This window comes from Bubalus bubalis, chromosome 8 (assembly GCF_019923935.1).
Source record: "Bubalus bubalis isolate 160015118507 breed Murrah chromosome 8, NDDB_SH_1, whole genome shotgun sequence".
In the NCBI taxonomy this organism is placed as follows: domain Eukaryota; kingdom Metazoa; phylum Chordata; class Mammalia; order Artiodactyla; family Bovidae; genus Bubalus; species Bubalus bubalis.
This window is the reverse complement of record NC_059164.1, coordinates 106,561,738-106,574,108: the sequence shown is the minus strand read 5'-3', so window position 1 is coordinate 106,574,108 and position 12,371 is coordinate 106,561,738. Positions and strand designations below refer to the sequence as shown.

General features: G+C 45.2%; 1 long non-coding RNA gene across 1 annotated transcript; it reads right to left on the bottom strand.

Moving 5' to 3' along the window:
- Positions 1-3,916: 3,916 nt before the first annotated feature.
- Positions 3,917-12,252, bottom strand: LOC102404810. The gene is made up of 3 exons (XR_003111092.2): positions 11,663-12,252; positions 9,721-9,785; positions 3,917-7,883 (listed from the first exon to the last, which is right to left on the bottom strand). It is a non-coding gene; the product is annotated as an uncharacterized LOC102404810 (long non-coding RNA).
- Positions 12,253-12,371: the final 119 nt, after the last annotated feature.

Sequence of the window (12,371 nt, the reverse complement as noted above, 5' to 3'; positions counted from 1 at the left end):
CCACACTGGTCACGATCTTTCATTTCCCATTTTTTTAAATGGACCCTTATGTTCTTCCTCATGTCACTTCGTTTCCATTCTTCAGGCAGCCTTGCTCCCAAATGGTAGATGGCCTGCTTCTGCTCTCTGACCCTGGAAAACCACCTTTGTTTGTTTGAAACCCTTTAATCTTCTCATTCGTCCTTAAGAACAATATGGCAAAAAATATTAATAAATATAACTTCACCATAAAGACTGAGGCTGTTGTAAGTAGAAACTAGTTAAAACTTAAGAGAACAAACTCACAAAAGAGACCTTGAACTCAGCACTGACATGAAACTTGCCTGACCACCCTCAGTGTCCAATTCCCACTTTGCTTCCCAAAGCTCAGTTGTTTCCCGGTATGAGATCAAGAGCTCAACTAACCCCGCTTTACATCTGGTTTCCACTCTGAAATATTCAGAAATTCCCATCTGTCTTATCTGATCATCTTCTTTGTATAGGCTTCTGCATGTTCTTTCTTTCTGAAACCTGATTGCATTTGGTTCTCTGCCAAATAGGTTTCTACTAGTGACAAAAGACTTATTTACTCACTAATTCAACAGACATTTCTTGAACATTCACTATATACGTGTTTACTCAACATACACTTATGTATTCATTAAGATACTACATGCCAGAAATGAAACAGACTCAATAGTGGGCAAAAAAAGACAGACTTTACACTCAGCATACAAGCCGAAGAGAAAGAATGTTATCAAATGATTATACAAATGAATGTAAAATCACAGCCTGGATAAGATTTAAGAAACACACGTATTTAGTGTAGGCATATCAGGAGTAGGATTTAGTATAGTCTGGAGATTAGGAAAGTCTTTTCTAAGGAAGTGATGACCGAACTAAGATAAGAAAAAAAGAGTCATTTTCTACAAAAAGGAGATTGCACTTTGGTAGGAGGAAGTTTTGCAACTCAGTCAGTTCAATCGCTCAGTAGTGCCCAACTCTTTGTGACCCCTGGACTGTAGCCCACAAGGCTCTTCTGTCCATGAAATTCTCCAGGCAAGAATATTGGAGTGGGTTGCCATTCCCTTACTCAGCCATAAAATAGAATGAAATCTTGTCACTTTCAACAACATGGATGGACCTAGAGGGTATTAAACTAACTAAAATAAATTAGACAAGAAAGACAAATATTGTATGATTTCACTTATAGGAGGAACTGAAAAAGCAAAACAAATAAACAAACATAACTAAACCAAAAAAGAGTCATAGATACAGAGAACAAACACGTGGTTGCCAGAGGGGAGAGGGGGTATGTTGGGGAATAGGTGAGGGAGATTGAAAGATACAAACTTTTAGTTATAAAATAAATGAGTCACAGGTATGAAATGTACAGCATGAGGAATATGGCCAATAAGTATATCTTTCTACAGTAACAGATGACAACTAGATTTATCAAGGTGATTATTTTAAATGTAGGCGTCAGCTCCTCTGTCCATGGAATTCTCCACACAAGAGTACTGGAGTGGGTTGCCATGCCCTCCTCCAGATGATCCTCCTGACCCAGGGATCAAACCCACGTCTCTTTCGTCTCCCACATTAGCAGGCGGGTTCTTTACTGCTAGCACCACCTGGGAAGTCAGGTGGCAAGTTCCCCCACCAAATACTGTAACTTTTCTTAAATCGCTCTGTTATATAAAAACTACCATGATGTTGTAGATCACTTATAACTTCAAAAACAAACAAACTCATAGAGAAAGAGATCAGACTTGTGGTTACCAGAGGCCAGGTATGGGAAGAGGGCAAATTGGATGAAGGCAGTCATAACATAACTGGGAGTCATAACTCCCAGTTATAACACAAATAAGATATAATGTACAATATGATAAAGATAATAAACATGCTATACCTTATGTATGAAGGTTGTTCAGAGAGTAAATCCTAACTGTTCTCATCACACAGAAAAAAAAAAATTTCTATTTAATTTTCCATCTATATGAGATGATGGATGTTCACTAAATTTACTGTGATAATCATTTCATGACATATATAAATCAAATCATTATGTTGCACACCCTAAACTTACATAGCACTGTACATCAGTTATATATCAATAAAACCGAAAGAAAAATAAAAACTATATTTAAAAAAAGAACTACAGTAGATAAAAAGTATTCTCCATTCTCAAATATCCTAGAGATAATCATGGTTATCAAGTTCTTCACACACACACACACACACACACACCCCCCACAGCAGCAATAGCTGCGTATCTATATAAAAGCTTTTTCTAATAACATTAGCAAGATAATACTACACACACTAACCAACACATTTTATTTTTTAAGATTCTTTTATGAGAATCATTTTTAAAGTCTTATTGAATCTGTTACTTCTGTCATATGTTTTGGGTTTTTTACACTGTGAGTCATGAGAGGTCTTAGTTCCCCATCCAGGGATGGAACTCCCACCCGCTACATTGGAAAGTGGAGTCTGAACCACTGGATTGCCAGGCAAGTCCCATAACCGAAACATTTTAAACATTAAGCTTTTCAACATTTGCATACAAGTACTTGCAGATTTACTCTATTTCTTTTAACAGTAGGAAAGGGTTCCATTTGTGAGTTACAGATTGGCACTTGCCATCAGCTCTTGCCATCCACCTCTTCAAGGATTAAATCATGTGCTGCTACAGCTGCTGAGTTTCAACACCCCCTGAAGGAGTTCAGGGTGGAGAGCAGAAATGAGGCATTCTGTGCTCCTGGAAAACTGGCAGGACAAGTCTTCAGATAGGAGATATTTTCAGGAGCCGATTTTATGAGCCCAATTCTTGTATCTCCTCATCTCTAGAAAAGCACTAAAATCCTTTGTGATGATGCTTGTTTCTCATGACTAGCAGAAGCTTCACGAGACCACCAGAAGCTTTCTACAAAAAATATGTGCTTGACTGCATGTACTTGCCCTTTACCAGAATCACATACATTCTGCCCTTCCCCTCTACCTCTTTGAAACAGTTTCTCAGAGCTATCTGAGGTGCCGTCTCCCGGGCTGCAGTGCTCATATTGCTCCAAATAAACACTTAAGTGAAAACTCTCACGGTGTGCATCTTTTTTTAGTCAACACATTGTATGATGTAGACTAATTTAACCACTAACTTACTGACAGAACTTACTGATTAGGTAATTCTGAGTTGCCTTTTACTTAAAGAACAGGAATTTACTTCTCGTGGTTCTGGAGAGTAGAAGTCCAAGATCAAGGTCCTGGCAGGGTTTGGTTTCCCTGAGGACTCTACAGCTTAGGGCCCTCACTTTCTCGCCATGAGCTCACACGGTTTGTCCTCTCTGTGAGAGCATTCCCAATGTCTCATCCTCTTCTCACAGGGACACCCGTCATACTGGATTAGGGATCCACCTCAATGGCCTCATTTTAATTCAGTCACCTCTTTAAAGACCTTCCCTCCAAATATGGTTACATTCTGAGGTACAGAGAATTGAGACTTCAACATGGAATTTTGGGGAAACACAATCCCGCCCAAAACGAGAAGCATTTCACAACATACTAAAATATGTACCAGCACTTCATTCCTGCTTCCCCCACTCTCAAAGAATTAAAAAAAAAAAAAAAAAACCTGCTTTAAAATGCTGAAAGTATATTTTGGTAGAGATCCAAAGGGAAACAGACAAATAATACAGCATTATGTTGTTGTAACCACTCATTCTGGGAAACAAACTCACTCAGAAGGAAAATGCAGATAGTGGAGTGCGGTTTATTACATCGGCAGGCCCAAGGCAGAGTCTCCTCTTAGCCAAGGACCCTGACCAGTTTTTCTGAAAACCTTATATACCCTAAGTGTACGTGCCCAAACCCACCTCCCCAAATTCCCTGAAACTAGTCTGAACAAAGGAAAAGAAAGATATAATCAAAGTTAACCCGTGATTCTTATGCCTTAAGCCTAGGTAGTTAACAGTGGACACTTATCAATAGGCCTGTGGTCATACCCCATAAGCATAATAGAATTTATGATTCTCTTCAGTTACACAGATAATTAGGGTATTCTCTTAGGCAACAGAGAGTATAGGTACGAGCCCTGGGGCTCTTCCATCTGGGGGGGTCTGGTTTTCCAGCTGGTATGTCGTTTCCATAGATACTGGGCATACAGCTCAAAGTCCACAGTCCAGCCCAAGATGGAGTCCTGCTTTCAAGATGGAGCCTGTTCTGTCTGTTTCCTCCTTCATTCCCCACCTCTTGATGCTCTTTACTCATAGTATGAGCATCATTCATAGGGATATATTGCACCCTGACTCTCCGACCGCCAATTTGGGAGAACGACATCAACCTTTGAGTTACCAAGTTCATAATACATTGTAAAATAAAGGGTCCAGAAAGCAGAACTATCAAGGCAACTATAATAATAGTAAATATAGTTTTCCACCAATCACCGTTCACCCAAGATAGGACTGAAGTCCAAAAAGGAAGATTATCATCAGACATAACTTTTACCTGACCTTTCATGTCATCTAGGGTGGCTGATATATAGCCAGATAAATCAGGAATATATACACAACATTCAACATTAATTATACCACAGGTCCCTCTTTGTGCTGAAACTATGGTTAGTCTCAAGATGATACCAGCAAGTCCTTGTAGCAGCAGTTAATTGTCGAGCTTCATCTCTTTTTCTTCTTTAAGATGATCTTGGTTTCACGGGGATCAGTGGGGTCCTGTTGTGTAGTCCACTCAGCGTCCTCTGGGTCTGTGTGGCATGCTCTCTTCACCCTCATGTGGTGGATCCAGGGAGTAACACCTACAACTTCAACTGCAGTAAGGCTGGTCAGAACAACAGTATATGGACCCTTCCAATGTGGGGCCAAGGAGTCGTGTTTCCAGTCCTTCACCACACCTGATCCCCTGGCACAAATTCGTGAATCTGTTCCCCAAGGGGGAATGGCACCCTTTCTTGTACAAACTTAGTTACCTGATTTATTACCTTACCCAGTTGTTTCATCTGCTGTGAAATCTCATCTCCCCTTACCTGAGGCAAATTTTTTTTACAATGGGAGGGGGCCTCCCATACACAATTTCGTACGGAGAATAGCCATGCGACCGTGGGGTCATCTTGAGTCTGGGCAGAGCCTTTGGAAGAAAGTCCACCCGGGAGCACTCAGTCTCTAAGATCCACTTGGAGAGTGTCTCTTTTAAGTGTCTGGTTGGTTCGTTCCACCATCCCAGAACTCTGGGGCCTATATGCCATATGTAATTTCCACCTGATATTTAGAGCTTTACATACCTGTTGAATTAAGTCGGGTACAAAGGCAGGGCCGTTGTCTGATCCTATACTGGTTGGGAACACAATCTGGGGATTATTTCTGGAAGCAGACAGCGAGCCACTTCATTTGCTTTTTCAGTTGGGGTGGGGAAGGCCTCCACCCATCCTGAGAAGGTACATACCATGAGTGTCAGCAGGGCTTAAAGTCCACTTAGAGTGCCTTTTAACTGTATTCCTGGAGGTTTTTGATCATGTCCCAGGGCAGTATTGCCTTTTTTCATTTTTGGTGGCCCTTTCTGCTTCAGCCAGCTGGTCTTGGGCCAGGGTATACTGTGAGAGAGTTAAAGTTAACTCAGGCATTTTTGAGAGTACAAAGGTTCTGATAGATCCCCCACCAGCAGGCCCAGATTTCTCAGCCGCATGTTTTGTGGATTTATCTGCTAGTCGGTTTCCCCCTGTTTGTGGGGTGTCTCCCTTTTGGTGACCCCAACAATGCATCACTGCTACCTTTTCAGGTTCCCATACAGCATCTAAGCGAGTCGAGATTTCTTCTTTGTTTTTAATGTCCTTTCTGTTGGTTGTCAGAGGACCTCGCTCTTTATATAAAGCCCCGTGTACATGTAAAGTAGCAAAAGCATACCTGGAGTCTCTGTAAATGTTTGTCTTCTTGCCTTTTGAGAGCTGGAGGGCCCGGATTAGAGCACGTAGTTCGGCCTGTTGAGCAGACCAGTGTGATGGCAGAGAGCTGGCCTCAACGATGGCTTCTTCCGTGACTACTGTGTATCCCAACAGTCATCGTCCTGGTTTTGCCAGGCTGGTGCCTTTGTGTACAGGACCCACTCTGGGTCTGGGATTGGCTGGTCTCTCAAGTCAGGTCTGCTGGCATAAACTTCTTCTAGGATTTCCTTGCAATCACGTGAGGGCCCACCTTCTCCCACAGGAAGGAGAGTGGCTGGATTCAGGGCCTGACAAGGCTTAATAGTAATGTGGGGATTCTCACATAACAGTCCCTGGTACTGAGTAATCCGGGATGTCGACAGCCATTTATGGGGGTCCCCTCACAGGAGAGTGTTGACCTCGTATGGGACTTTTATGATCAAATCTTGGCCTGAAGTCAGCTTGGTTGCCTCCTGGACCAGTAAGGCAACCATAGCAACTGTCCGTAAGCATCCCGGCCACCCAGCAGCAACACTGTCCATCGGTTTTGAGAGATAAGCCACGGGTCTGTCCTGTGTCCCCATAGTCTGGGACAACACTCCCATAGCCACCTTGTCCTTTTCAGTCACGTAAAGAGTCAACGGCTTAGCAAGGTCTGGCAGGCCCAAGGCGGGTTTGGACATCATTGTACCGGGATTGAGTTCTATTACCAGTGGGACTTGTTTTGCAAGCCTAGGGGGGTTGTCTTCCACCCAGACCTCAGGGAATTGTTGAGTTAACTCTCTCTCTCAACTGCTCAGCTTGTCCAGTTTCCCTTCCAGGAGATTGTGCAACCTCCATTCATCTTGAGGGGTTCCCAAGAGGAAGAGTAAATAGGTGGTTGAGCCCACTTGAAGAGTGGGTCTTTCGTGGGGGGAAAGGTCACTTGTGGCCCCAATTTAGACAGCAAGTCTCTTCCCAACAAAGGCACTGGGCATTCAGGGATGTATAAAAATTAATGAGTCCCTTGGTGTCCCTCCATCTGACATTTTTGGGGTAGGCTAGAAACACAAAGGCTGCATTTATCACCATCTGAGACCCAGCAGCCTCTGGATCTATAAAGTCTATAGGTCTCGCACGGTCTTTTGTAGAACTCAGAGGGTGGTTTGCTTTCCCTTTGAATCGCTTCAGAGGGTTTTACCATATTCATAGGTTTTTGGGGCCCCCTCTTGAGGCCTTGTAAAATAGCCGCCTGATATCTCGCCAGGTGGCCCCTCCCTTCCTCTGTGTTACAGTCCCCACTGGGCCTCTCATCTGGGGTGGCTGGTTCTGCCCACCACTGCGGGTTTGCAGTACCCTCAGGTGCCATTTCTCTTAACCATTTTCTGGCCTCTGTTAGGAGCTTGTATCTTTCCTCAGTAAAAAAAGGGAGACTAGTAGTTGGATTATATCATCCCATGTAGAGCAGTGGGCTCGGAAAGTAGTCTCCATTAGCCTAATCATGGCTTGTGGCTCCCCCGAGTACAGTGGAGCGTGTCTCTGCCAGTTTAATATATCTGTAGAGGAAAATGGCTGGGCTACAGGGGGCTGATGGTAGTGCCCCATGCGACCTGAACTGGAGGCTGTTGTAGCCTCTGAGGGGCATCTGTAGTGGGGTTCTTTCCCCCTGTTCCTTGGTGGAGCACAGCCTCTAATTCCTGTGTTTTCTTCCCCCTTCCCATCAGTACTCACTAGGAGAGGTGGATACAATCTAGGAGATCTCACTGGGGTGGAATCCTGGGGGCATTTACCAGAAGTCTCCATCTCTGGGACCAGAGCCTGCTGAAACTGTGGCTCTACGATCTCCGGGAGAGCTGGCAGAGGAGCAGCAGCTGCTGCAGGAACTTCACCTGGCCGTGGATCGGGCATGAAGGCGGCCTCTGGTCCTGGTGGTGCACTCACTGGGAGGCGGGTGTGTCATCATCCAGTATGGGGGAGGGGGCAGGTCATCCCCGTCCAAATCCTGTAGAATTTCTTTTTTATCACCAGTCAATTTTTGTGCCATTAATATTTTTCCCTTTCCCTTCTGGATACAGAACCTTGTCCCAGTAGGAGGGTCTTGAGTTAACCCTAGCCGCAAGTCAATATATGGATATTGGTCTAGGTGTCCTGACTCTCCTGTGACTACCGTATAGACTGTTTCCACTATTTTTAAGTTCATGGTGTTCTCTGGTGGCCATCCTACTCCCATAGGGGGCCATTCAACCTCACAGAACATGTGGAGGCAGTTAGGCGTCATCTTCACCCCATAGTCTCCTCTAAATCCCTTCTTTAAACTTTTAATCATGCACTCCAACACAGTTGCCTTAGATTCACTTCCCCCCATCTTGCTTACCTTCTTGGACTGTCTTCTAGTTTTCCTTTTCGTTCTGTCTATGAAGTTCTCAGTACCCTATGTACTTCTGATATTCCCACTCAATGAAACACTTATATTGCCATTCCATTTCCTTCCTAAATGGGGTGAGAAGAGCCTTACCTGCCAGATCCCAGAGGGAGAAGGGGGATCGGCATATCTTCACGTGCCGGTTGGCGTGGCCAAACCAGAACACCACGTGGTCCAAGACTGTTTCTCCCTTAACTTTTAAAGTCCATTCTGGCTTGGTGGGTTTGATCAAGTGTGGATGAAAAGACAGATGGGTTAAATATCCCACGTCCCAGGCCGTCTCCAGAAAAGCCAATTGGTACTCACTGATGTATTCCCCTCCTTCTAGCCTGATAATTCCGAAGGAGTCAAGAATTTCACAGCAAATGGGACACCTCCTCGGGGAGGGCAGAATACAAGCACACAAAGACCAAATTTCTTGTAACAACTCCCTGGCGATTGCTTGGTAATAATTTTCCCCAAGACAGCATGGACACCACCTCCTAAATGACATTCACAAATTTCCTTCCTAAGCTCTAACACACTCGTCAACCTGTGTACCAAGCAATCGCTGCCACCTGCCTATTCCAGGCTCCTGCAGGTCCGTCCCCCTTCTAGTCCCTCCCAGGGGGGTAATCAGGCCCCTTCTTCCACCCTGATGGGTGGGTTCCTCCTCACCTGAGCGCTCAGTTCCCCTGCTGCCGTCCACTACCTGCTAACACGAAAGGTCCGGGCATTGAGAAGCAGAATCCTTCCAGAAGGGCGAGGCGCCTTCCCCCCTCTAGAAGATTCGAGTCGCAAGGCCTTGGAGTAGTCCCAAATGGGATTTGTCTCCCCAAAGTGAGGAGTTTCCCGGCCAATGCACCAAATGTTGTAGCCACACATTCTGGGAAACAACCTCACTCAGAAGGACAACGCAGACAGTGGAGTGCAGCTTATTACACCGGCGGGCCCAAGGCAGAGTCTCCTCTTAGCCAAGGACCCCGACCAGTTTTTCTGAAAACCTTATATATCCTAAGTGTACGTGTCCAAACCCACCTCCCCAAATTCCCTGAAACTAGTCTGAACAAAGGAAAAGAAAGATACAATCAAAGTTAACCCATGATTCATATGCCTTAAGCCTAGTTAGTTAACAGTGGACACTTATCAATAGGCCTGTGGTCATACCCCATAAGCATAATAGAATTTATGATCCTATTTGGTTACACAGATAATTAGGGTATTCTTTTAGGCAATAGAGAGTATAGGTACGAGCCCTGGGGCTCTTCCATCCGGGGGGGTCTGGTTTTCCAGCTGGTATGTCGTTTCCATAGATACTGGGCATATACCTCAAAGTCCAAGATGGAGTCCTGCTTTCAAATGGAGCCTGTTCTGTCTGTTTCCTCCCTCAATGTTAAAGAGCAAAGAGTGAAAATGAACTCAGTCAGCACCTACTTACCCAATGTGTACTGAAGGCCAGGAGGCAGGGTGGAGATGAGATTTGGAAAGGGGTCCACCAGTGACCTTGGGAAAGAAACGAAATGGTAGAATCAGAAGCTGGATTTCGAAGTTTGAACCTCATTTTTGGCAAAGGAGAGGGTGACCTGCAGTGAAGAAATGACATGTTCTATACAGAGAGGCAAGAAATGGAGTTTAAGAGATGTGGTACACATACACCATGGAATATTACTCAGCCGTTAAAAAGAATGAACTAATGCCACTTGTGGCAACATGAATGGACCTACAGAGTGTCACGAGTGAAGTAAGACAGAGAAGGAGCAATATCTTATGACATCTCTGCAGCCATGAAATTAAAAGATGCTTACTCCTTGGAAGAAAAGTTATGACCAACCTAGATAGCATATTCAAAAGCAGAGACATTACTTTGCCAACAAAGGTCCATCTAGTCAAGGCCATGATTTTTCCAGTGGTCATGTATGGATGTGAGAGTTGGACTATAAAGAAAGGTGAGCACCGAAGAATTGATGCTTTTGAACTGTGGTGTTGGAGAAGATTCTTGAGGGTCCCTTGGACTGCAAGGAGATCCAACCAGTCCATTCTGAAGGAGATCAGCCATGGGATTTCTTTGGAGGGAATGATGCTGAAGCTGAAACTCCAGTACTTTGGCCACCTCATGCGAAGAGTTGACTCATTGGAAAGGACTCTGATGCTGGGAGGGATTGGGGGCAGGAGGAGAAAGGGATGACAGAGGATGAGATGGCTGGATGGCATCACTGACTCGATGGACCTGAGTCTGAGTGAACTCCAGGAGTTGGTGATGGACAGGGAGTTCTGGCGTGCTGCAATTCATGGGGTCACAAAGTGTTGGACACGACTGAGCAACTGAACTGAACTGAACTGATGACATCTCTTATATGTTGAATCTAAAAAGAAAGACACAAATGAACTTGCTTATAAGGCAGAAAGAGACTCACAGACTTAGAGAACAAACTTATGGTTGCAGGGGAGGGGAAGGATGGGGGAAGGATGGTGGAGGGATAGTTAGGGAGTTTGGGATGGACACATACACACTGCTATGTTTAAAATGGATAACAAACAAGGACCTACGGTATAGCACATGGAACTCTGCTCAGTGTTATGTGGCAGCCTGGATGGGACGGGAGTTTGGGGGAGAATGGATACATGCATATGTATGGCTGAGTCCCTTGCCTGTGCACCTTAAGCTATCACAACATTGTCTGTTAATAGGCTATACCCTAAAAGAAAACAAAAAAAAAATTTTTTTTTAAGAAATGGAGTTTACCTAAGTGTATCTTTATCAAAGAAGAAGTTAGAAATAAACTTAAAAAATGAAAATAGAAAAAATGGAACTGGATAGGAAGATACTGGAGGAGGTACCACCTGTTTTACAAAGATTCGAGATCTGAGACAGAAGGGAATATGAGTGAAGTGTCGAGTACATGTGAAAATTCAATGAGGATGTGACATTAATGGATGCTTTTAAGTAATTTTTGTAAACAGACAGTCACGATCCTTTAAGAAAAACAGACACATCCGGTAACTCCATAAACAGAGCAATGATTTACATGTATAATCAGTGTTAGACCCGAAGGAGAGACAGGTTATAAAATAGGGATCTAAAGTCCACATCTTTACAATCACCCTCAACTACACCCGTTGCCCCATCCCTACCGTCACTCTCTCCTTCTACAAACAAGACGAAACAAACTGCTACTGCTGCTGCTAAGTCGCTTCAGTCGTGTCTGACTCTGTGCGACCCCATAGACGGCAGCCCACCAGGCTTCCCCATCCCTGGGATTCTCCAGGCAAGAACACTGGAGTGGGTTGCCATTTCCTTCTCCAATGCATGAAAGTGAAAAGTGAAAGTGAAGTCGCTCAGTCCTGCCCGACTCTTAGCGACCCCATGGACTGCAGCTCACCAGGCTCCTCCATCCATGGGATTTTCCAGGCAAGAGTACTGGAGTTGGGTGCCATTGCCTTCTCCGGACAAAACAAACAAACGACAAAAAATCCTTGAAAGTAAAAATAGTGTATCGACTGCGCAAAACTGCAAAATCAGATTCCCAAGCAAATCTGGGCCTCTTTAACCTTGATTTTGACCTTCCCACTCCTCTTGGGTAGAAACTCAAGCCGCAGCCCCTCTATCACTTCAGCTGGAGTGGACGTGTCTGGTGTTGTTAACAGGCACGCTTCCTTGCCAGCAAGCACATCCCTGGGCAACATTCCTGTCTACAGTTCCAGACGGTTCTGATGGAGCTCCATGGATCCCCGCGAATTCCTCCCGGCACGCGGTGCACGGCGGGAGACTGACCACCAGGGGACAGGCCCTCAACGCAGGAGCAACCCGGTGGGGAAGACGCGGAAGCCTCGGTTCTCGGGCGCCGCACCCGGGACTGGAGGGGAAGGGGCCCCGATCCACGCGGGGCCAAAGCCGACCCGGGTCGAGGGTCACGGTGTTGTTGGCTTGTCCGCCCCGAGTCTCTTATTGAAGACTCGGCGTGTGCTTTCCTCATCAAACGTGACAGAAACTTTGCCCAGCTCCCTCGCACACAGCAGGATCCCTCGTAGGGTCTGAGGAAGCGGGGGTTCTGACCCCCAGGGGTGTCCATGATCAGGGCTGCCCATCCC